Genomic DNA, 27,199 nt, shown 5'->3' with positions numbered 1-27,199 from the left:
TCCTCGAAGGTCCTGCCCTATGTATGGAAAACCTGCACGCAAGGGGGCCCTCCCATGATTGGCAACGCCCTTGCCCTATTTCGAGTCCGCTCAACAGCTCAAGCGGCCGCGTCGAGAGCGGCAGGGTAGCCTTCCGCAATCAGCAACGCTCTCGATTCTGACTCGAGTCAAGCTTGACAGTTCGAGCGGCCACGTTGAGGGCGGTAAGGTGGCTCGCCTGGCAGCAAGCTGTAACGCCCACGATGCGGCTATATCTCCCACGTGTCGAGGCATGACTTAGAGGCATAACCGCATAGTGGTTTTGTCGCAAGAAGGGTCATCTTCACACAATCCCATGTAATGAACAAGAATGGGATAAAGAGTTGGCTTACAATCGCCACTTTACACAATACATAAATATCAACATACATCATCCAAAATACAATCATATAGACCGACTACGGTCAAAATCCAGATGAAAATAAGACAACCCCAAATGCTAGATCCCCGATCGTCCCAACTGGGCTCCACTACTGATCATCAGGAAAAGACACATAGTAACGACCACGTTCCTCGTCGAACTCCCACTTGAGATCGACGCCATCATCTGCACTGGCATCGTCGGCACCTGCAACTGGTTTTGGAAGTATCTGTGAGTCACGGGGACTCAGCAATCTCACACCCGCGAGATCAAGACTATTTAAGCTTGTAGGACAAAGAGGTGCAAAGAGGTGGAGCTGCAGCGGCAAAAGCATATATGGTGGCTAACTTGCGCAAATGAGAGCGAGAAGAGAAGCAAAGGAGCGGACGTCATCTAGCAATGACCAAGAAGTGATCCTGAACACCTACTTACGTCATTCATAACACAGACCGTGTTCACTTCCCGGACTCCGCCGAGAAGAGACCATCACGGCTACACACGCACTTGGTGTATTTTAATTGGGTCAAGTGACAAGTTAACTACAACCGGACATTAACAAATTCCCATCTGCCTCATAACTGCGGGCACGGCTTTCGAAAGATAATACCCTGCAGGGGTGTCCCAACTTAGCTCATCATAAGCTCTCACGGTCAACGAAGGATAAACCTTCTCCCGGAAAGACCCGACCAGTCTCGGAATCCCGGTTTACAAGACATCTCGACAATGGTAAAACAAGACCAGCAAAGCCACCCGAATGTGCCGACAAATCCCGATAGGAGCTGCACATATCTCGTTCTCAGGGCACACCGGGTGAGACATCCTACGAGTAAAACTAGACCTCGAGTTTCCAGGAGGGGGCCCCGCAGTCTGCTCAGTTCAGACCAACACTCGAAGGAGCACTGGCCCGGGGGGGTTAAAATAAGATGACCCTCGGGCTCGCAAAAACCCGGGGGAAAAGGTTTAGGTAGCAAATAGTAAAACCAAGGTTGGGCCTTGCTGGAGGAATTTTATTCAAGGCGAACTGTCAAGGGGGTCCCATAAATCACCCGACCGCGTAAGGAACGCAAACTCAAGGAACATAATCCCGGTATAACAGTAACTAGGGCGGCAAGAGTGGAACAAAACACCAGGCATAAGGCCGAGCCTTCCACCCTTTACCAAAAATATAGGTGCATTAATTAAATAAGAGATATTGTGACATCCCAACATAACCATGTTCCGACATGGACCAAACTTCAACTTCACCTGCAACTAGCAACGCTATAAGACGGGCTGAGCAAAAGCGGTAACATAGCCAAACAACGGTTTGCTAGGAAAGGATGGTTAGGGCTGACATGGCTAAAAATAGGAGACATGATATAGCAAGTGATAGGTAGCGAGCATGGCAATAGAGCGAACAACTAGCATAGCAAAGATAGAAGTGATTTCGAGGGGTGGTCATCTTGCCTGCAAGATTCTCAGAGTTGTTGAAAGCTTGATCCTCGTAAGCGTACTCGACAGGTTCCTCGTTCACGAACTCGTCTCCCGGCTCTACCCAAGACAAGAACACAAACAAACGGAACCACAATCAACAACGAGAAATGCACAAGCAACATGATGCAAAACATGTATGATATGCAAGATATGATATGCGATGCGTATGCGTGCTCCGGAAGGAAAATGATGAACATGGCAGTAACTTGGCAAACCAAGCATGCCACTGGAAAGATGAGATGATTTCGGTCGAAATCGATATAAAGATCACCGGAATCGGATGCACGGTTTGCAAAAGGCGAGCAAAACAAGAATGACACTAATCTGCGATAAACAGCAAGATAGCACTTAAAATACAACAAGTAGCAATGTTACAGCACCCCAACATAGCAACAAAGCACATGATAGTAATCTACAGGAGATGCTTGACAAAAGATGAACACTGAGCTACGGCTAGTTCACAACATATCAAGCTCAAACAAGCATGCCAAAAGTGCAAAAGATTACAGGTTCACAGACTTAGTGCAAAACTTGACATGGCAGAAAACAGCATCAGGTAGCAATGTTCAGAGCATGAAATCAACATGCTACAGGAACTTCACATAGCAAAACAAGGCATTTCAGTGTTCTACTAAAAGCACATGACAAAAGTCCCTTACTGACCATAAGCCAAAAAGGACCAGAAGAAATGATGACAAGCATGTTAACATGGCAAGTTTCGTTATCAGGTTTCAGACTTGGCAGAAAACAGAGCATGGCAGAAATATTAATATGTAGGCCTCTTTGTGAGCTTGATGCACTCACTACAGATCAATTCATGACAAACCAAGCATACCTACAGCAAGATGGCATGTTTATGAGGCTATCCATGGCAATAACAATTGCATAGCATGTATGGATCAACTACAATAAGCTTGGCAAAAATGCATATCATGTTAAGAATCTGACAGAAATATTTTATAGCAAAAGTAGAGCAAGATTGAGTCATGCTATGGCACCCTAAAATTGCAAACAATTGCAGGAATGGATCAATAACAACTATAGATACAAAACATCCTTACTGAACATCTCCAAAATATGCATGGATCTCTCTGTAGCATCAAGTTTACATGGCAACAACGTTACAGCAGACGAGGACTTAGAGAAATCACTAAGCCCCTGAAATCAGAAATATTACGGGGCCTACTTTGCATGCTTGTGCTAGTCACCACAGAGATCACAAAAATATATGGACTACACCACTGGAAAGATGGCATGGCATACTTCAAAACACATGTAGAGCTCATGCTCAAAAGATGCACAGATTAAATGATACAAAAATGACAAATCTCCAAGTTCTGATAAGAACCAGAGATTAACAGCAACTAGCCTCTTCCAACGAAGATTTGGGCATCAAGATGACCTCTAATGACCATGGTGCAATTTAACAAAATGAAGAGCATCACGAGACGAACAATTGACATATTATACGCGCGAATCGGAGCTACATGCACAAAGTTATCGCATCTGGAACAGGAGCACTTGCTGATGGAATTCTGGGACTTGGAAGAATTAGAGGGGGATTTCGAGAAAAAGTCAACGGACTCATACCAGATCGGATCGAACCCGAGCTACAGGAGATCGGGCCGGCGACCGGGAAGGAGGCGAGGGAGATGGCCGGAGGAGGGGCGGCCGGAGCGGCGCCGGCGGAGGGGCGGCGGGGCCGGCCGGCGGAGGGGCGGCGGGGCCGGCCGGCGGCGGAGAGGCCGCGGCGCGCCGGCGAGTGCGGCGGCGCACGGGAACCCGAGCGGCGGCGCGGGGTACGGGGCCCGAGGCAGCGGCGGCGGGAGGAGGCGGGCCGGAGGGCCGGGGTCGGGCCCGCGGGCCGGCGGGGAACGGCGGCGGCGGACGCTGACGTGGCGACGGGCGATTCGTCCGCCGGCGCGGGCGGACGTGTCCGGCGCGGGCGGACGCTGTCCGGCGGCGCGAGGGATTTTTGCTAGGGTTAGACTGCGATTCCGTTTTTCGGGATGCCCACTTATAAATAGGTAGAGGGAGCTAGGAGGCTCCAAATGAGGTACGGTTTTCGCCCACACGATCGTGATCGAACGACCTAGAGCATGGAAGAGAGTTTGGTGGGTTTTGGGCTGGTTTTGGAGGGGGTTTTTGCTGGACGCTCAAATGGACTTTGCGGATGCCCGGTTAACCGTTGGAGTACCAAACGACCTCCGAATGGAACGAAACTTGACCGGTAGTCTCCGGGTGGTATATAAAGACCACTTGACAAGCCTCGGTCCATTCCGAGAAAGTTTGACACACGCACACGAAAGAAAACAAGAGGGGTGCACCGGAGGAGATAGGAGCGCCGGATTGGAAAACGGACAACGGGGAAAATGCTCGGATGCATGAGACGAACACGTATGCGAATGCAATGCACATGATGACATGATATGAAAATGCATGACATGACAAAATACAAAACGAAAAACAAAACCCGACAACGGAGGGAAAAACATAACACATAGCCGGAAATGGCAAGAGTCGGAGTTACAAATATGGCAAGTTACATGCGGGGTGTTACAACACTCCACCACTACGAGAGGATCTCGTCCCGAGATCTAGGACTGAAAGAACTCCGGATATTCGGAACGGAGATGGTCCTCGCGTTCCCAGGTGGCTTGCCGGTCGGAATGGTGCGACTACTTCACTTTCAGGAATTTGATTGACTTGTTGCGAGTCTTGCGCTCAGTTTCTTCAAGAATAGCAACTGGGTGCTCATGATAAGACAAATCTTCTTGGAGGTCAATCTCTTCGAAGTCGATAGTGCGCTCAGGCGTCCTGAAGCACTTGCGGAGCTGTGACACGTGGAACACATCGTGCATGTTCGCGAAGTTGGAAGGAAGTTCAAGTTGATAGGCGAGGTCGCCTCTTTTGCCAATGATCTTGAAAGGACCCACGTATCTAGGGGCAAGCTTCCCTTTGATACCGAAGCGACGGGTGCCTTTCATTGGAGAGACGCGGAGGTAGACATGGTCTCCGATCTCGAAAGCCAAATCACGATGCTTACTATCATAGTAGCTCTTCTAGCACAATTGCGCGGCTTTGAGATTATCACGGATGACTTTACACATTTCTTCAGCTTCAGTGATTAAGTCATTGCCAAGAAGTTGGCGTTCACCAGTCTCTGACCAATTAAGAGGGGTGCGGCACTTTCTGCCATAGAGAATCTCGAATGGGGCCTTGCCCGAACTCGCTTGGAAGCTGTTGTTGTAGGAGAATTCGGCATAAGGAAGACAATCTTCCCATTTCATGGCAAAGGAAATGACACAAGCCCTGAGCATATCTTCAAGAATTTGATTGACTCGCTCGACTTGGCCACTAGTTTGAGGATGGAAAGCTGTGCTGAAGCGAATGTTTGTGCCCATGGCCTTCTGGAAGGAGTCCCAGAACTTAGAGGTGAAGATGCTTCCACGATCAGAAGAAATCAATTGTGGAATGCCGTGCAAGGAGACAATTCTGGAGGTGTAGAGCTCTGCCAGCTGAGCTGTTGTGATGGATTCTTTGATTGGAAGGAAATGAGCCACTTTAGAAAGCTTGTCAATGACAACGAAGATAGCATCATTTCCGCGCTTGGACTTGGGAAATCCAGTCACGAAGTCCATTTCGATATGATCAAACTTCCATTCTGGGATAGCAAGAGGTTGGAGGAGACCAGCTGGTCGTTGGTGTTCTGCTTTCACTCTTCGGCAGACATCACATTCATTCACGAATTGAGCAATTTCTCGCTTCATTCGAGTCCACCAATACGACTGCTTGAGGTCATGATACATCTTCGTACTTCCAGGATGAATGGAAAGGAGAGAATTGTGTGCCTCGTTCATTATGACTTTCCTTAGATCACCTTTCGGAACCACAATCCGGTCCTCGAAGAACAAAGTGTCTCTGTCATCAATGCGATAGCACTTGTATTTGGAAAGACCCTTGTCGATACCACGTTTCACCTTCTTCACCATGGCATCCAGGAGTTGTGCCTCACGAATTTGCTCTTCCAAAGTAGGAGATACTATGAGGTTGGCAAGAACGCCTTGAGGAACAACTTGGAGATTCAGCTTGCGGAAAGCTTCACAAAGATCCGGTTGGAAAGGCTTGAGAATTAAGCTGTTGCAATAAGCTTTCCTGCTTAAAGCATCTGCAATGACATTAGCCTTGCCTGGAGTATATTCGATACTCGGATTGTACTCTTGAATCATTTCGACCCATCGAGTCTGCCTGAGGTTGAGGTTGGGCTGAGTGAAGATATACTTGAGACTCTTGTGATCAGTGAAAATGTCCACTTGTCTTCCCAACAAGAGATGTCTCCACGTAATCAATGCATGGACAACTGCCGCCAACTCAAGATCGTGAGTGGGGTAGTTCTTCTCATTGGGCTTCAACTGCCGAGAGGTATAGGCCACAACTTTCTTCTCTTGCATTAACACAGCACCGAGACCTTGGAGAGAAGCATCACAGGAAACTTCATACGGCTTGGATTCATCAGGAGGAGTCAAGACAGGAGCTGTGACTAGTTTCTGTTTGAGAGTGTTGAAAGCAACATCACACTCAGGAGACCAGACATACTTCACATGCTTCTGTAACAGGTTGGAAAGAGGCTTTGCAATTTTGGAGAAATTCTCAACGAATCTTCGGCAATAGCTTGCAAGCCCCAGAAAACTGTGGAGCTGCTTGACATTTTGAGGAGGTTCCCAATCCAGAACTGCGGACACCTTCTCGGGGTTAACAGCGATGCCTTTGGCAGAGATGATGTGACCAAGAAAAAGAACTTCATCAAGCCAAAACTCACATTTGGAGAACTTCGCATAGAATTGATACTCTCTGAGCTTGTCGAGCACCAATCGTAAATGTTTGGCATGATCCTGGAGAAGACCAAGATATCATCGAGGTACACCAGAACGAATTCATTGGTATAGGGGTTGAAGATGAAATTCATCATCCGAGAGAACACCGGAGGAGCATTGACAAGGCCGAAAGACACGACAGTATATTCATAAGAACCAAAGCTTGTTCTGAATGCTGTCTTGGGAATATCTTCTTCACGAATGCGAATCTGATGATAACCCATACGAAGGTCAAGCTTCGAGAATACTTTAGCACCTTTGAGTTGCTCAAATAGCTCATTGATGTTGGGAAGTGGATACTTGTTCTTGCTTGTCTTCTTGTTCAATGGACGGTAGTCGACACAAAGTCGGTCCGTGCCATCCTTCTTCTTGACAAAAAGAACACCACAACCCCATGGAGAAGAACTCGGTCTGATCAAACCCAGACGCTCTTGTTCATCGAGCTGCTTCTTCAATTCCTTCAGCTCGTTTGGTCCAAGCTTGTATGGACTCTTGCAAACGGGTACAGTACCAGGCTCTAGTTCGATAACGAACTCAACTGGCAGGTGCGGAGGCATACCCGGAAGCTCTTCTGGAAAGACATCTTGATACTCGCAAACGACTGGAATTTGAGAGATGGCATCCAATTCGCCCTTCTCATTGAGAGAGAAAAACCGAATGGTTTTATCACGAGCGGCAAAAATAATCACATCCTCAGACGAGTGTGTCAATTGAATTTCCCTGGCAGCACAATCAAGTTGAGCCTTGTGCTTAGAAAGCCAGTCCATCCCGAGAATAAGATCAATATCCGAGTCACCAAGAACAATTGGAGAAGACTGGAATCTATAGTCGCCCATCTTGATGGAAACATCGGGAGCAACCAAACTAGAAGACAACAGCTTTCCCGGAGAAACAACTTGCATAACTTTGGATAAAATCTCTGTGTCAACATTGTGCTTCGATGCAAATGGGTATGACAAGAAAGAATGCGATGCACCAGTATCAAAAAGAACTTTTGCAGGAATATCATTAACTGAGAGATTACCCATTATCACATCAGTAGAATCCTCCGCTTGAGCTACATTCATCATGTTCACCTTTGCAAACTTTGGATTGTGCTTGACCACTGCATTGCTGGAAGATCTGACAGGAGGAGGAGGAGGAAGACGCCTCTGGTTGAAGCACTTGTTCGCATAGTGACCTTTCTGCTGACATTTGTTGCAAGTCACCTCTGAGAGTGGACGGTGATAAGGAGCATTGGACTTTGGAGTTTGATTCTGAGACTTGTTCTGATAGCCAGAGTTGGAAGAGTTGGAAGAACTATGGCCACCTTTGTTCTTCTGCTGGTAAGGCTGACGAAACGGAGGAGGAGGGGGCAACCAGAACTTTTGTTGCTTAGCTGTCACAAGTGAGGAAGAAGAAGACTGAACTGCGTCTCTGACTCTCTTCTTAGAAGCCTCACACTTGAGCTGAGCAGCCTCTTGCTTCAGTGCCATATTGTAGAATTGATCAAACTGAGTAGGCTCAACAAGAACGAGAGCTAACTGCAGATCCTCTTTAAGGCCACCTCTGAAGTGATAGATCATACTCTTCTCATCAGGAACGTCTTGTTTAGCGAAGCGAGCAAGTTTCTGAAACTGAATGTTGTATTGATACACAGACATGTTTCCTTGCTTGAGATTGCGGAACTCCTCACACTTGCTCTCGACAACACTTTGTGGAATGTGGTGCGCTTTGAAGTCCCGACAGAAGTCAGTCCAAGTAATCACACGACCTCCTCTGGAATCTTTGTATTGCTGAAACCAATCAGCAGCTTGGTCCTTGAGCTGGAAAGAAGCGAACTTGACAAAGTCCTCAGGCCTGACATTGCTACATTCAAAATGCTTGTTGATGTCCACGAGCCAATCATCGGCATCCGTGGCCTCGGCACAGTAGCTGAAAGACTTGGGCTGATTTGCGAGAAACTGGTTGAGAGTGGCAAAGTGAAACTGATTGTTGCCTTGACCTTGATTGCCTTGATTGCCTTGCCCTTGAGTACGTTCTTGCAAGAGTTGCAGAATCATCTGAGCATTGGCGTTGGTGGCCGCCATGATTGCTTGCCATGCCTCCGGAGGTGGAGGTGGTGGCGGAGGGTTCACTTGACTCCCTTCATTGCGATCCGGATTCTGACGCGTTGGCGGAGCCATCCTGAAGAGGGTGACATCCGTTAGCATCTTGATAGACCAAAGATAAGTAGAATCAACGGACAGAAATTGCAACATATAGTCTTCACAATAAACATTCGAACGAAGATGAACGAATGAATTCTGTAGTAAACCATCACACTTCCATAAGTTGAGAAGCCACTTGACAAAGATATGGAATGAACATATGAATTCGAAGTAATTCGAATACCACAATACAAGATAAAACAAAGTATTGGCTTGCAAAATAAGCCGGAACAAACATATGATAGATATTTCGTCCGAAGTTTTCATGGTGGGGCCCACACGGGCTCAGTCGTACAACACCATCATGTACAAGGCTGTGCACATGACATACGAAGCGTCCCCGAGTCGGCAAAGCCACGGACTCTTTAAGACACAACGAGACCACTGTAAAATCAACCGTATACAGGCGGACCACTAGACGTCGAACCCCAATCTCATATCATGCGTCTGTCGGAAAGATATCCTAAGGCTACTAGAATTCCCACTTATAAACTCCCGAAACTTTCTGGTTATGCAATCTGGTGTAAGGGATACAGGGGACACAAAATATATATCACCCAAACTAGCAATCCCTAGATCCAGCTGTATCCATCCGTCAACACATAACCAAGAAACCTTCAGAAATTGTTTACCTCAACCTTCGAAAAGCATCCGTTATACAAGTTATGGCAATACTCCCGAACTCCCGCCCCAGTACTGGGTGGCGTCGAGATGATCTCACCAACAACTGCATAAAAGAGATTTCGATGTCGGCGAAACTCAGGTATTCCAGAACTGCAACGATAAAATTGTGACGACAACACCTCGGAGCTCAACTCCCCGGGACACTGCCACAACCCCTAAATGACAGGAGGCACCAAGAACAATGTTCTCGTCACAAATCGATCGGAACGATTCCAAGATACCCGCGTGATCCTAAAAAAATTTGTAGTGAAATTTGAGGAGAGAGTAGTCAAAACTTCTACGTCAGGAGACCTCACCAGAGCGACGAAGGGACTGAGGAGTAAAAAGAATCCTACTCTCCGATATATATAATCCTAAGACTCAAAACATTTTTATTCTAGACTCGACAACGCCAGCAATTCGATCAAGCAGGGGGCTCCTAAGTCGGGGAAGGCTCTGATTACCAACTTGTAACGCCCACGATGCGGCTATATCTCCCACGTGTCGAGGCACGACTTAGAGGCATAACCGCATAGTGGTTTTGTCGCAAGAAGGGTCATCTTCACACAATCCCATGTAATGAACAAGAATGGGATAAAGAGCTGGCTTACAATCGCCACTTCACACAATACATAAATATCAACATACATCATCCAAAATACAATCATATAGACCGACTACGGTCAAAATCCAGATGAAAATAAGACAACCCCAAATGCTAGATCCCCGATCGTCCCAACTGGGCTCCACTACTGATCATCAGGAAAAGACACATAGTAACGACCACGTTCCTCGTCGAACTCCCACTTGAGATCGACGCCATCATCTGCACTGGCATCGTCGGCACCTGCAACTGGTTTTGGAAGTATCTGTGAGTCACGGGGACTCAGCAATCTCACACCCGCGAGATCAAGACTATTTAAGCTTGTAGGACAAAGAGGTGCAAAGAGGTGGAGTTGCAGCGGCAAAAGCATATATGGTGGCTAACTTGCGCAAATGAGAGCGAGAAGAGAAGCAAAGGAGCGGACGTCATCTAGCAATGACCAAGAAGTGATCCTGAACACCTACTTACGTCATTCATAACACAGACCGTGTTCACTTCCCGGACTCCGCCGAGAAGAGACCATCACGGCTACACACGCACTTGGTGTATTTTAATTGGGTCAAGTGACAAGTTAACTACAACCGGACATTAACAAATTCCCATCTGCCTCATAACCGCAGGCACGGCTTTCGAAAGATAATACCCTGCAGGGGTGTCCCAACTTAGCCCATCATAAGCTCTCACGGTCAACGAAGGATAAACCTTCTCCCGGAAAGACCCGACCAGTCTCGGAATCCCGGTTTACAAGACATCTCGACAATGGTAAAACAAGACCAGCAAAGCCACCCGAATGTGCCGACAAATCCCGATAGGAGCTGCACATATCTCGTTCTCAGGGCACACCGGATGAGACATCCTACGAGTAAAACCAGACCTCGAGTTTCCAGGAGGGGGCCCCGCAGTCTGCTCAGTTCGGACCAACACTCGAAGGAGCACTGGCCCGGGGGGGTTAAAATAAGATGATCCTCGGGCTCGCGAAAACCCGGGGGAAAAGGTTTAGGTAGCAAATAGTAAAACCAAGGTTGGGCCTTGCTGGAGGAGTTTTATTCAAGGCGAACTGTCAAGGGGGTCCCATAAATCACCCGACCGCGTAAGGAACGCAAACTCAAGGAACATAATCCCGGTATAACAGTAACTAGGGCGGCAAGAGTGGAACAAAACACCAGGCATAAGGCCGAGCCTTCCACCCTTTACCAAAAATATAGGTGCATTAATTAAATAAGAGATATTGTGATATCCGAACATAATCATGTTCCGACATGGAACAAACTTCAACTTCACCTGCAACTAGCAACGCTATAAGAGGGGCTGAGCAAAAGCGGTAACATAGCCAAACAACGGTTTGCTAGGAAAGGATGGTTAGGGCTGACATGGCTAAAAATAGGAGACATGATATAGCAAGTGATAGGTAGCGAGCATGGCAATAGAGCGAACAACTAGCATAGCAAAGATAGAAGTGATTTCGAGGGGTGGTCATCTTGCCTGCAAGATTCTCAGAGTTGTTGAAAGCTTGATCCTCGTAAGCGTACTCGACAGGTTCCTCGTTCACGAACTCGTCTCCCGGCTCTACCCAAGACAAGAACACAAACAAACGGAACCACAATCAACAACGAGAAATGCACAAGCAACATGATGCAAAACATGTATGATATGCAAGATATGATATGCGATGTGTATGCGTGCTCCGGAAGGAAAATGATGAACATGGAAGTAACTTGGCAAACCAAGCAAGCCACTGGAAAGATGAGATGATTTTGGTCGAAATCGATATAAAGATCACCGGAATCGGATGCACGGTTTGCAAAAGGCGAGCAAAACAAGAATGACACTAATCTGCGATAAACAGCAAGATAGCACTTAAAATACAACAAATAACAATGTTACAGCACCCCAACATAGCAAAAAAGCACATGATAGTAATCTACAGGAGATGCTTGACAAAAGATGAACACTGAGCTACGGCTAGTTACAAACATATCAAGCTCAAACAAGCATGCCAAAAGTGCAAAAGATTACAGGTTCACAGACTTAGTGCAAAACTTGACATGGCAGAAAACAGCATCAGGTAGCAATGTTCAGAGCACGAAATCAACATGCTACAGGAACTTCACATAGCAAAACAAGGCATTTCAGTGTTCTACTAAATACACATGACAAAAGTCCCTTACTGACCATAAGCCAAAAAGGACCAGAAGAAATGATGACAAGCATGTTAACATGGCAAGTTTCGTTATCAGGTTTCAGACTTGGCAGAAAACAGAGCATGGCAGAAATATTAATATGTAGGCCTCTTTGTGAACTTGATGCACTCACTACAGAGCAATGCATGACAAACGAAGCATACCTACAGCAAGATGGCATGTTTATGAGGCTATCCATGGCAATAACAATTGCATAGCATGTATGGATCAACTACAATAAGCTTGGCAAAATGCATATCATGTTAAGAATCTGCCAGAAATATTTTATAGCAAAAGTAGAGCAAGATTGAGTCATGCTATGGCACCCTAAAATTGCAAACAATTGCAGGAATGGATCAATTACAACTATAGATACAAAACGTCCTTACTGAACATCTCCAAAATATGCATGGATCTCTCTGTAGCATCAAGTTTACATGGCAACAACGTTACAGCAGACGAGGACTTAGAGAAATCAGTAAGCCCCTGAAATCAGAAATATAACGGGGCCTACTTTGCATGCTTGTGCTAGTCACCACAGAGATCACAAAAATACATGGACTACACCACTGGAAAGATGGCATGGCATACTTCAAAACACATGTAGAGCTCATGCTCAAAAGATGCACAGATTAAATGATACAAAAATGACAAATCTCCAAGTTCTGATAAGAACCAGAGATTAACAGCAACTAGCCTCTTCCAACGAAGATTTGGGCATCAAGATGACCTCTAATGACCATGGTGCAATTTAACAAAATGAAGAGCATCACGAGACGAACAATTGACATATTATACGCGCGAATCGGAGCTAAATGCACAAAGTTATCGCATCTGGAACAGGAGCACTTGCTGATGGAATTCTAGGACAGAAGAATTAGAGGGGGATTTCGAGAAAAAGTCAACGGACTCATACCAGATCGGATCGAACCCGAGCTACAGGAGATCGGGCCGGCGACCGGGAAGGAGGCGAGGGAGATGGCCGGAGGAGGGGCGGCCGGAGAGGCGCCGGCGGAGGGGCGGCGGAGAGGCCGCGGCGCGCCGGCGAGTGCGGCGGCGCACGGGAACCCGAGCGGCGGCGCGGGGCACGGGGCCCGAGGCAGCGGCGGCGGGAGGAGGCGGGCCGGAGGGCCGGGGTCGGGCCCGCGGGCCGGCGGGGAACGGCGGCGGCGGACGCTGACGTGGCGACGGGCGATTCGTCCGCCGGCGCGGGCGGACGTGTCCGGCGCGGGCGGACGCTGTCCGGCGGCGCGAGGGATTTTTGCTAGGGTTAGACTGCGATTCCGTTTTTCGGGATGCCCACTTATAAATAGGTAGACGGAGCTAGGAGGCTCCAAATGAGGTGCGGTTTTCGCCCACACGATCGTGATCGAACGACCTAGAGCATGGAAGAGAGTTTGGTGGGTTTTGGGCTGGTTTTGGAGGGGGTTTTTGCTGGACGCTCAAATGGACTTTGCGGATGCCCGGTTAACCGTTGGAGTACCAAACGACCTCCGAATGGAACGAAACTTGACCGGTAGTCTCCGGGTGGTATATAAAGACCACTTGACAAGCCTCGGTCCATTCCGAGAAAGTTTGACACACGCACACGAAAGAAAACAAGAGGGGTGCACCGGAGGAGATAGGAGCGCCGGATTGGAAAACGGACAACGGGGAAAATGCTCGGATGCATGAGACGAACACGTATGCGAATGCAATGCACATGATGACATGATATGAAAATGCATGACATGACAAAATACAAAACGAAAAACAAAACCCGACAACGGAGGGAAAAACATAACACATAGCCGGGAATGGCAAGAGTCGGAGTTACAAATATGGCAAGTTACATGCGGGGTGTTACAACACTCCACCACTACGAGAGGATCTCGTCCCGAGATCTAGGACTGAAAGAACTCCGGATATTCAGAACGAAGATGGTCCTCGCGTTCCCAGGTGGCTTCCCGGTCGTAATGGTGCAACCACTTCACTTTCAGGAATTTGATTGACTTGTTGCGAGTCTTGCGCTCAGTTTCTTCAAGAATAGCAACTGGGTGCTCATGATAAGACAAATCTTCTTGGAGGTCAATCTCTTCGAAGCCGATAGTGCGCTCAGGCGTCTTGAAGCACTTGCGGAGCTGTGACACGTGGAACACATCGTGCATGTTCGCGAAGTTGGAAGGAAGTTCAAGTTGATAGGCGAGGTCGCCTCTTTTGCCAATGATCTTGAAAGGACCCACGTATCTAGGGGCAAGCTTCCCTTTGATACCGAAGCGACGGGTGCCTTTCATTGGAGAGACGCGGAGGTAGACATGGTCTCCGATCTCGAAAGCCAAATCACGATGCTTACTATCATAGTAGCTCTTCTGACACGATTGCGCGGCTTTGAGATTATCACGGATGACTTTACACATTTCTTCAGCTTCAGTGATTAAGTCATTGCCAAGAAGTTGGCGTTCACCAGTCTCTGACCAATTAAGAGGGGTACGGCACTTTCTGCCATAGAGAATCTCGAATGGGGCCTTGCCCGAACTCGCTAGGAAGCTGTTGTTGTAGGATAATTCGGCATAAGGAAGACAATCTTCCCATTTCATGGCAAAGGAAATGACACAAGCCCTGAGCATATCTTTAAGAATTTGATTGACTCGCTCGACTTGGCCACTAGTTTGAGGATGGAAAGCTGTGCTGAAGCGAATGTTTGTGCCCATGGCCTTCTGGAAGGAGTCCCAGAACATAGAGGTGAAGATGCTTCCACGATCAGAAGAAATCAATTGTGGAATGCCGTGCAAGGAGACAATTCTGGAGGTGTAGAGCTCTGCCAGCTGAGCTGCTGTGATGGATTCTTTGATTGGAAGGAAATGAGCCACTTTAGAAAGCTTGTCAATGACAACGAAGATAGCATCATTTCCGCGCTTGGACTTGGGAAATCCAGTCACGAAGTCCATTTCGATATGATCAAACTTCCATTTTGGGATAGCAAGAGGTTGGAGGAGACCAGCTGGTCGTTGGTGTTCTGCTTTCACTCTTCGGTAGACATCACATTCATTCACGAATTGAGCAATTTCTCGCTTCATTCGAGTCCACCAATACGACTGCTTGAGGTCATGATACATCTTCGTACTTCCAGGATGAATGGAAAGGAGAGAATTGTGCGCCTCGTTCATTATGACTTTCCTTAGATCACCTTTCGGAACCACAATCCGGTCCTCGAAGAACAAAGTGTCTCTGTCATCAATGCGATAGCACTTGTATTTGGAAAGACCCTTGTCGATACCACGTTTCACCTTCTTCACCATGGCATCCAGGAGTTGTGCCTCACGAATTTGCTCTTCCAAAGTAGGAGATACTATGAGGTTGGCAAGAACGCCTTGAGGAACAACTTGGAGATTCAGCTTGCGGAAAGCTTCACAAAGATCCGGTTGGAAAGGCTTGAGAATTAAGCTGTTGCAATAAGCTTTCCTGCTTAAAGCATCTGCAATGACATTAGCCTTGCCTGGAGTATATTCGATACTCGGATTGTACTCTTGAATCATTTCGACCCATCGAGTCTGCCTGAGGTTGAGGTTGGGCTGAGTGAAGATATACTTGAGACTCTTGTGATCAGTGAAAATGTCCACTTGTCTTCCCAACAAGAGATGTCTCCACGTAATCAATGCATGGACAACTGCCGCCAACTCAAGATCGTGAGTGGGGTAGTTCTTCTCGTTGGGCTTCAACTGCCGAGAGGTATAGGCCACAACTTTCTACTCTTGCATTAACACAGCACCGAGACCTTGGAGAGAAGCATCACAGAAAACTTCATACGGCTTCTTTCTGAGCTTGATGCACTCACTACAGAGCAATGCATGACAAACCAAGCATACCTACAGCAAGATGGCATGTTTATGAGGCTATCCATGGCAATAACAATTGCATAGCATGTATGGATCAACTACAATAAGCTTGGCAAAAATGCATATCATGTTAAGAATCTGACAGAAATATTTTATAGCAAAAGTAGAGCAAGATTGAGTCATGCTATGGCACCCTAAAATTGCAAACAATTGCAGGAATGGATCAACTACAACTATAGCTACAAAACATCCTTACTGAACATCTCCAAAATATGCATGGATCTCTCTGTAGCGTCAAGATTATATGGCAACAAAGTTACAGCAGACGAGGACTTAGAGAAATCACTAAGTCCCTGAAATCAGAAATATTACGGGGCCTACTTTGCATGCTTGTGCTAGTCACCACAGAGATCACAAAAATACAAGGACTACACCACTGGGAAGATGGCATGGCATACTTCAAAACACATGTAGAGCTCATGCTCAAAAGATGCACAGATTAAATGATACAAAAATGACAAATCTCCAAGTTCTGATAAGAACCAGAGATTAACAGCAACTATCCCTCTTCCAACGAAGATTTGGGAATCAAGATGACCTCTAATGACCATGGTGCAATTGAAGAAAATGAATAGAATCACGAGACGAACAATTTGACATATTATACGCGCGAATCGGAGCTACATGCACAAAGTTATCGCATCTGGAACAGGAGCACTTGCTGATGGAATTCTTGGACTTGGAAGAATTAGATGGGGATTTCGAGAAAAAGTCAACGGACTCATACCAGATCGGATCGAACCCGAGCTACAGGAGATCGGGCCGGCGACCGGGAAGGAGGCGAGGGAGATGGCCGGAGGAGGGGCGGCCGGAGCGGCGCCGGCGGAGGCGCGGCGGGGCCGGCCGGCGGTGGAGAGGCCGCGGCGCGCACGCGAGTGCGGCGGCGCACGGGAACCCGAGCGGCGGCGCGGGGCACGAGGCCCGAGGCAGCGGCGGCGGGAGGAGGCGTGCCGGAGGGCCGGGGTCGGGCCCGCGGGCCGGCGGGGAACGGCGGCGGCGGACGCTGACGTGGCGACGGGCGATTCGTCCGCCGGCGCGGGCGGACGCTGTCCGGCGGCGCGAGGGATTTTTGCTAGGGTTAGACTGCGATTCCGTTTTTCGGGATGCCCACTTATAAATAGGTAGACGGAGCTAGGAGGCTCCAAATGAGGTGCGGTTTTCGCCCACACGATCGTGATCGAACGACCTAGAGCATGGAAGAGAGTTTGGTGGGTTTTGGGCTGGTTTTGGAGGGGGTTTTTGCTGTACGCTCAAATGGACTTTGCGGATGCCCGGTTAACCGTTGGAGTACCAAACGACCTCCGAATGGAACGGAACTTGACCGGTAGTCTCCGGGTGGTATATAAAGACCACTTGACAAGCCTCGGTCCATTCCGAGAAAGTTTGACACACGCACACGAAAGAAAACAAGAGGGGTGCACCGGAGGAGATAGGAGCGCCGGATTGGAAAACGGACAACGGGGAAAATGCTCGGATGCATGAGACGAACACGTATGCGAATGCAATGCACATGATGACATGATATGAAAATGCATGACATGACAAAATACAAAACGAAAAACAAAACCCGACAACGGAGGGAAAACATAACACATAGCCGGAAATGGCAAGAGTCGGAGTTACAAATATGGCAAGTTACATGCGGGGTGTTACACAAGCATACCCGGCAGGCTATTGGGGATCCGTCCTCAAGGCACCATGGCCTGGGTTACGCGCCGGCAAGCCTAGCCGATTAACATAGGGAGAACATGCAAAGGGGGGAAGGAAAGTAACATGCATAATATCAAAAATACTGCAGGGTTATATTACATCAATTGTTGCTGCAGTTCTAACTAAAGATAGAAATTGTCTTGGTCGTGAACCTGCAGCGGCGATGAGAAACAGGGTGCCTAGTCCCGGCGCAGGCCTCCACCCTCTGGATTCCATCGATACGACTGATGATGGGCTTGATACGCTCCTTGAGCGTCGCGAGGTCCGCATCCTCCGGCAAGCTCTCCAGCACAGCGTCAAAGTCAAGGTTGGGATTCCAGTGCGCCACCTTGGTGAGGACCTTGGACATGGCACCCCGGCAAAGCCTCCGGGCCTCATCGGCTAGGGAGGCCGCCCGATTGGAGTGGAGCTACTCCAGGGCTCCAAGAACACCCTCGAAGAATAGGGTCAGCTTGGCGTTGGGGCTCATGTTGTGCTCCGGGGTATACCTCACATTCGGCATTCCCATGGTAGCCAGCTGCGTGGTGATCCAGCCGGCGACGTCTTCGAGGCGGCCGACCCAGCGATCCTCGCCCTCCACAAAATCCTTGTGGGTGGCGGCTTTGTTCTTCCGCAGCTGCTTCTCGGCCTCCAGATCCTTGGCCAGGGTCCCCTCCCAGGCCTAGGCCTCCGAGAGCGTCCTCTCAAGACCCTCCAGCTTCACCTTCAGATCTTTGATGGAGTCATTGGCCTTGGAGAGCTGCTCAGCCTTGCCGAGGACTGCGCCCTGCGCCTCCACCAAGGCACCGTTGAGCGTGTCCTTCTCCTTCGACAGCTTCAGGGTCTGGTCCTTCAGCTCGTCCCGCTCCACCTCCAGCTCCTTCACCTTGCCGGCGTGAACCAGAGCCTGGGCATTGAGTGCCTCCCTGTGCCTCTGCTCCAGCTCCTGGGTCAGCTGCACGACGAGTTTCTCCACCTCCTCATCCTTGCCGCGGAGCGTTGCGGAAAGCTTCTCCTCACGTGCGGCAAGGTACTCCTCCTGGGAGTTTAGCGCGGCCTGCTGCTGGTGCCGAGCGGCCTCGGCCTGAGTGGCCTCCTGCTTTGCCAGTTCCTGGGCCTTCTCGATGTCGGCCTGCTTCATGATGAGCGCCAGGTCGCGCTCAGCCAGCGCGTCCTGGGCGGCCTTCGGGTCCTTGTGGGCCTGGCGGAACCAAGCCTGCGCCTCGGCAACATGCCCCTCGAGGTCTGCCTCCGCCTTGTCCACCACCGCCATCCTGGACTTGGCCTTGTCCAGGTGAGTGCGGTGAAGCGCCCGGAGCTTCTGGAAGTTGGCGCCCGTGGCTTGGAGGAGCCGCTCTTCCTGGGAACCGCCACCACCGGCGCTCGGCTCGTCAACGACCTCAAGCCCGGCGGCGGCGAGCACCTCGTCATCGAACACCTCCCCCTCGACGGGCGCCCCGATGCTCGCCGTCCCTGGGAGGTGGACGAACAGGTAGTCGCTCACCCTCAGGTACCTGCTTGAGCCAGAGGCAGCGGAGGAGGTAGGTTGGTCGTCAACCACCTCCTCCTCGGCAGGCCCCTTGCCGGCCTCCTCGGTAGCAGCCTTCCTGGGTTCCCCGCCAGGCCCCTTGGCAGCATCCTCAGCGGCACCCTTGGCGGCCTCCTCGGTGGCGATCTTCTCGGCCTCCGCCACGGCATCCTTGGCGACATCCTCGATGACGGTGTCTATATCCTCCGGATCCGCCGAGGGAGGATCTAGATACCGAGAAGGGGATGAGGCGAAGCCAAGACCAAGATTCAGGAAGAACAGAAAAAAACAGGGACGGAGGGTGAGTGACTTACCAGTGCCGGGCTGGGAAGCAGAGGTCCCCTCCCCGCCAACATTTGGCGTCGAGGCGAAGCCACCAGCGCCCGAGTACACCTCCTCCTCCTCCGTGTGCATGGGATCGGTGCTTGGCGCCCTTGACGGGGACGCCCCTTGGGGCGGCGTGGTTGATGGGGGCGGCGTGTTGGGGGTAGCCCCCAGTGGCTCCTCCTGCTGCTGTCCTCCTCCTGCAACCACGGCAAGGTCAGTGCCAAGGGATTGTACCCCCAACGCACGTCGACGAGGGGTGAGTGATGAACTTACGCTGGGGGCTGTGCCGGGGGCTGCTGTCCGGGCTGCTCAACACCACCAGCGGTGTACCGGAAGTACCTGCCGGGGGCTGGCCGCTCGCCGAAGCCCTGGCCCTCTTCACCCTCTGGGCCAGTGTCTCCGCATCCCTGCAAATAAGAAGAACAGATCAATACAAGCGGCACAGATTGAGGAGACGGAGATGACAAAAAGGAGCAAGATGCTTACTCATCCTCCACCTCCTCTTCTGTCGCCTTCCTCTTCCTCCTTGGGCCGAGGGACACGAAATTGAAGACGACCTCCGCGTCGACATCTGCCGGAGGAGGGCAGAGGCAGTTGCTTTCTTCTTCGCCACCGCGGCCTTCACCAACTTCTTCGCCGCCGCGGCCCTTGTCTGGCGCGCGGACCCCTCCTGGGCTTGCCGCGGTTGTACGGCCCTGCCGGGCCCGACCGGCTCGCCAGAGGTGGCCTGCCGCAGGACCCGCCCTCTCCCCGTGACCGGAGGGTCGACAGCCTCGGCCTCCTCCGACGATGACTCGTCAACCACATCTTCGACGAGAGGGGCCCCGGTGCCGGTACTGCTGGCTTCCCCAGCGGATTCCGCCCACTGGGCAAGCTCCTTCTCCTCTGTGGCCGCCGCGGCCTTATCCTCCACGCCGTCGGCGCTGCCGGCCTCCTTGGCGAGCTCCGCCTCAGCCGCCCTGGCGGCGATGTAGTCCAGCTCCGCCTGGGTGGTGGCCTGGACGAGCCGCAGCTCATCGCGGACGTACTTCTCCTCCAGGGTGTCAAAAAACTCCTGCACCTGATCCTCCGGCGGCTCGGCCCAATTTGGGACGAGGCCGTGCGCGTTGAACTCCGGCATCACGGCGATGATGTCGCTTCGACGCGAGTTGTTGCTCAGCGGGACCACCCCCGCCGGCAACTTAAACAAGGGCCCCTTGGCGACCTTGCCGGCCTTCGCGGCCTTGCCGGACCGCTCGACCTCGCCGTCTTGGTTCACGTCGAGCTCGAAGAGCCAGTGGCAAAAGTTGGCGTGTCCTATCACCATGAGGTTGTGGTCCAAGCCGGGGCGGAGCCTCATGATGTCAGCGGTGTTCGTGAAGAGCCAGGCTGGCCTCCCCTTGTTGTGCAGCGGAGCGATTCGGCGGCGGATGAAATCCACCCTGATCATCTCAAGGATGAGCCCTGCCTCGGTGAGACGAAGAATCCTGGTGGTGGCGATCGTGAGCTTCTTGTCGTTGACGTCGACATCACTCCAGTCGTTCCTGTGGACCGGCGGTGCGTGGTGGACCCAGCAAAAGTCCTGCGGATCCTTCTCTTCAATTCAGCACCACCGGCCCCGCCAATCCTCCCACCTCTCCTTCTGGGCCCCGTCCGGATATGTCCTTTTCTCCTGGGTCCTTGGGATCCAGGCGACACAATCGGAAATGGCGCCCCCCTTTTGGATGCGAGGGAAGGAGTAGTGGCGGAAGAGCGTCGTGTTGGGATGCACTCCGGCGAAGCCCTCACAGAGATGAGCGAAAAGGGCCGTGCACGCCACAGCATTCGGCGTAAAATCCAGAAGGCGGAAGCCATAGGTGTGCATGATGTCGCTGAAGAAATCGGAGAAAGGGGGACAGAGCACGCAGGAGAAGTAATCGACGAAGAATGGGTACCGATTCGGGCTGGCTTCGGCGAAGGCGGCGGGAATGACGCGCGTGGCCGGGTGCCACGTCATCTCGCTTCCCGTCTTGCACCCCCACAGGTGCTTGAAGTAGTTCCAGAGTTCGACCGCGTCGACCGTCGATGGGAAGTAGGCGAGCTGCGTCTGCCGCACCGCCAACTCGCTCTCCGGCGGCTCCTTCTCCCCGGCGTCCTTGGCCACTCCCTTGCCTCTGCTGGTCTTGGGTGCCATGGTGGCTGCGGGAGGCGAGGAATGAAGGATGGCGAAGGCGCGGTGGTGGCGAGCGAAGGCGAGAGCTTGAGAGGGAGGAAGAAGGGGACGGCAGTTCCGAGATTGGGGAACGCACGGAGGATAAATGAGCAGTGCGCCCGCGGTTATTCCTTTCTACGGGGAAGGAGCGGGCCGCCTCTTTTCCCATTAACTGCGATGTGATGCATGCGTGCGGGAACCGCCCCACGCATGACCCCCACGTCACGCACGACTCTCCATCTTGCGCGTTCAATGCGGGTCGTGGAGAAGCACAGCGGACGAGAAGTTACCACAGTAAAAATCCCGCCCCGACTGCCCGCGCACCGTTCTGGGCCTGGCACAACAACGTGTCGCGCTTATATGTGGCCCAGGCCCGGGGGCTCCTGTCGGTGTACAAAAGTAGGGGCACTCCTTTTGACCCCTTTACTTGTGCACGGACAGTCGGAGCCGCGCCCACGGCCACGCTAAGTAGGGCAGAGGAGGGAAGCCAAAGACACAAGACAACCGAGGCAACGCCAAAACCAGATGTATAAAAGAGCAAAGGGGCGAGGTGGACTCCCCCGGCAAGACCCTTGCCGGGGCAACTTGCCCAACACTAGCAGAGCGAGCCACCCTTGAGCCCAAGGGTTCCAAACGCTGCCAACAACTACATTGGACCCAGGGCTCGGGAGGCACCTCTGAGGTGGCATGCAGATCTTTGTCAAGATCATAAATACATGAGATCAGCTGAGAACTAGAAGACGACGACCCTCGGCGAGATTCTAGCCGAAGAAATCCACAAGACCCCCGGCAAGCGCCTTGCCGAGGACGACCGCAGCGCCATGGCAAGACCCTTGCCAGGCCCCACCGGCAAGACCCTTGCCGAAGGCATCAGTAGGGCCACAGCCAGGCCCGTGCCTGCCTAGACTCCACCGTCGTCCCCAAGCAGCTGCTAGCTCAACCAGCTGGGCAGGCACCTGCGTGGTGACGGGCGGCCTCTACACCGACCCAGCAAGCACCTGTGTGGTGGCATGCAGATCTTCGTGAAGGCCCTGCCACCGCGCCACCTCAGCAGCCTGCCTGCCTACATGGCGCTGCACACATCGCTGGCATGGGCGTGTGTCGAAGCGAGGCGGGGCGGCGACGGATGGGATGGGCCTCGTTCCCGTCCCCGATAAAGCTAGTGGACACCTCAGTAGCGCATTTAATTCGCTTTGTCTCGTAATGCCGGGCGACAAGCTCGTGCACTGTAGACCTTTCCACCTCCTATGTGCCACTGTGGCAACCCCTTTTTCCTATAAAAGGAGGTCCGAGGCGACCAGGAGAAGGATTCGGCTCTTTGGAACTAGGCAGCCACCGTAGCTAGTTCGAGAGCTCAAGAACACTCTAAAATACACACCAAAGCAGGACTAGGGTATGACGCATCCTCGCGGCCCGAACCTGGGTAAACGATATTTGTGCTACCTCCTAAACCTGCTCTTCTCACAACCCCACGCCCGCCAACCGTAGAAGGGATTCCAGTGATCCCATAGGTATCGTTTCCCCAATAGCATCCCTCCTTGTCTTGAAAGATTTGCAGCCCAGTAAGTCGGAGAAAACAAATAGGCCTAGCTTGGGTATTCTTGAAAAAGAAATATTGGTCTACCTATTTTCCCAAAGAAATAACTGCTAGGCTGGTCATGTTGTTAGACGGGCCACAAAGACCGCACAACCCAGTTTATAGCCTGCTCCTCCGAACAAATCCTCAAAAAAAGTTGTACAATTCTGTCGTTAATTGACTATACGTTGACAATGATGTGGGTCCTAGATATCAGCAGGGTGGATTAGAGTAAAAAACCGATGGGTGCATCTGAGTAGTAAAAGAGGCACTTGCTTGTCTTCGGGAGTGGACCTGGTGGGTCCGTACTGTCATACTCACAACTACAGTCCTCTCCTGATTCACTATGTTTACAGGGCCGGATGGCGGTGCCGCGGCGAGCGCACCAAGGCGGAGGATAAAGTGATGTCGCCAATGTGTTGGGCTGGGTTGGGCATTCTTATCGAAAAATAAAAATGGATGGGAACTATTTACGACGTTGACTACGATTTGCATGGGTCCGCTGGTTGCAGGAAGAAAATGGTGGGAGAAAGAAGATTGGTCGCTATCTTTGCCTAAGAATAATATCGACTGAATGTAACGACACTATCATAGGAAATAATATCCTCCTGTTAAAATTTGACTTTTCAAATCATGAATTTAAAGAACTGGTGCATAAGCATTTAGCTTTATTTTTTCATTTACTTCTTTATGTTTAGGGGACCATGAGCATGTACCTGGGCCGGATTCATGTGAGAGCCTCCCTTCTAGTTAATTATGGGCTCCTCTATTGGGCCTTCATCAGTGGATTGCATATTATCGACAAGTGGAAAATGTGTTCCGTACCAAAAATAGTATGCGCTATGTATGATACGGGGCACTAAAGGATCGGACCGTGCAACGACTTCCAAAACATTGTGTTTGTTGTTCTAACAACACATTTATTCAACCAACAGACGAAATATACTATTGATTGTACATTGAAAACAGCAACAGCAACAACCAGGGCTGGGGGTGCAACAGAAGTAGTAAGCAGGCCAGAAGAGTAAAGACGCAGCTCTCTCTTCCAAACCAAACATCATCCATCATTACAAAAGGGCTACCAAAAAAGAACAAGTGTATGCATCGAACTAAATAAAGATCCTACTACACCAAGTGTACGCATCGAACCAACTGGCTTAGTTAGACGTTACTATTTATTAAGCTGTGGAGATTGGCTGACGGCTTGAACCAGATGGGTGCCTGACGGGGGAAACTCCAGCCAGCAGGTCGAAGTCTGATACTTGCGACCTTCTCTTCTACTTTGGGCTGCAGAGCGTGGCAGCACATATCAGGGTATGGTGCATGGAGAGACGCATGGTACGCTATGTACACACAGTTTTGCCTGATGAACGAAACCGCGTTGCCATCATGGTCCTTGTCGTCGGTTATCTCCTGGTTAATCAGATAATTCATTCCGAGAAACAGAGAGCGTGTACCAAGGCTACTTACCAGCCTCCAGTAAAAAAATCCTGAAGGCCCAGAGAAGCTGGGATCATGCTCAAAGACCTTGCAGTGACTGTGACTGTATTCCATGAAACAACACGTCCGGTACGTGTCATCTGATCGAGCCAGGAACCACCTGCAACTGCCATGCCACTTTTCTTTGAAAGGTTCTGGGATTAGGAAGGGTAGTGACACCAGGCGACCTAGAACATCATATCAAGTTGGAGTCAAATAAAAAGGGCTCTTACTGTAGTCAATCTTAAGAACAGCATGTTATGAGCATGAATATGTTTTCATTAAATGTTGACAGTAATATAAGCAATCCATCATGATATCATAGGAAAGTAACATATTGTTGTAATAGCCATTTGTAGTGATGACTAGAGTAGGCCAGCAACACGTCCAGCCATAGAAGGAGTTGACAGCGTAAATGAAGCCCTTGTGTTCAATGGCATCAGAGAACCAGTGAGGATGTATGATCCTGCGATAGATGTGCAGATTTATCCACTTACTGCACTGACCTTTCAGATAGGAGAGACCGCGGTTGAAGAACGCAATTAGCCTGAAGTCTTTATAATTCACAGGTCTTGTGGGCACTTGGCAGATTACAACCTTGAGCAAATCAAACTTGGTATCATGTTGGCTACTGTAAGATTCCGAGGATTCTGGGCCACGGTGCCAAAGCAGTGCAGTGTTAATCGAAGGAAGGGGGATCAATCGCCAGGTGTAGACCTCCATGAGTATCCAGCTGTCGCGACCGTCGACGAGCACCATCCAAGACGTGTTCAAGCCGACCCAGTACATACCGTTAATGTAGTTGAGGGTGATGGGGATCGGTCGCATTCAAGGGAGTTGATGCTCGCCACCCTACGATCGTTATGCTGCATGACATGCCGTTTCTGAAGATCAGGCGACATCAGCAAGCAAGGAGCTGGCTTAAAAAGCTCCGGCCTAAGGGCTTTGAGTAAATGGTACAGCCCCGACGAGTACGCGGCAAGCGGCATGGTACTAAGATTGTCCACACGCGAAACAATGAGCTTGATTACCTCTGTGGGGAGTGAATTTTAGCCACTCTTTCGGCGGACACTACTCAGTTATGCCATTGTTAGTGCTTGGGTTTCGGAAGAGTGGGGAGGCGCCTTAACCGGGATGATTGGAATATTATGTGCGGACAAAGATGGACAAGTGAATATGTGATGCGGGAAGTGGACAGGTGATGATGACTACAACACGCCGCTTGACTTACGAGACACATACCAGCGGCGTAGGGTCATATCGATGCCAGACAACTTGCTTGAGTGATCACAGTATTAGTACTCCCTACAGTACCTACTACTATGCCCTAGTTTGCATATAGAGTAGTGGAGGACTCTGCTCTACTACTAGCACCAGAGGAGTAGTATATCCTAATCTAAAATAGTTACAAACTTCAATGCCCGAGCGTGGAATGACTACAAACCGCCATCGGTTCTAACTCCAATCCCCAACAAACGTTCGCTGGGAAACATGGTAGTTGCAAACGCCCACGACGTAGTTACAATACGTGTGTAAGGGTGGTGGTTTTGTCACATACTATGGCTTAAAACCAGGCCACCGTTGGATGGAAATCTGACGGTTACGTGGGATTTGCCAGGATTGAGCTCGTGGCGAACAATCGTCAGATATCATTACTAAAAAAGGTTAAAACACCCGGGGCTATAACTTGCACTGGCTGACCACTAACAATGATACTAACATAGTTGTAAAATGGTCAAAGATCGTGTCTACGTGGTGTTTGGAATTATATGCAAACTACCAAGATGCCTGTGCATTGCACGGAACATCAAGATGCATTTTTTTACAAAACACCTGTTGTGATGTACCCATGCAGGAGTAATCCCATGTGTAAAAACTAATGATATCTCAAGAATTTTATTGGAAAAATGGTATCTCGAGAATTTCATCGAAAAAATGATATCTCGAGAAAGATGAGAGATAAGGTGAGGAGGAGTGGGGCGTGGTGGTGACTGGTGGTCGGACTAGGCGGAGGCATGGGGATGGACGGCGCCGGCAGTGGCCACCATGCCAGATTGTTCCAGAGACTTCCTTTTTTAATTGCTCCTCAATGGGGTTGTGGGAGATAAGGATGGACGAGGCAAGGCCTTATCTCTAAATGTGGAGAGAGGTGCGGGTATCTTTTATAAAATT

This window comes from Aegilops tauschii, chromosome 7, assembly GCF_002575655.3.
Source record: "Aegilops tauschii subsp. strangulata cultivar AL8/78 chromosome 7, Aet v6.0, whole genome shotgun sequence".
In the NCBI taxonomy this organism is placed as follows: Eukaryota; Viridiplantae; Streptophyta; class Magnoliopsida; order Poales; family Poaceae; genus Aegilops; species Aegilops tauschii.
Note: the sequence above shows the minus strand (reverse complement) of the source record.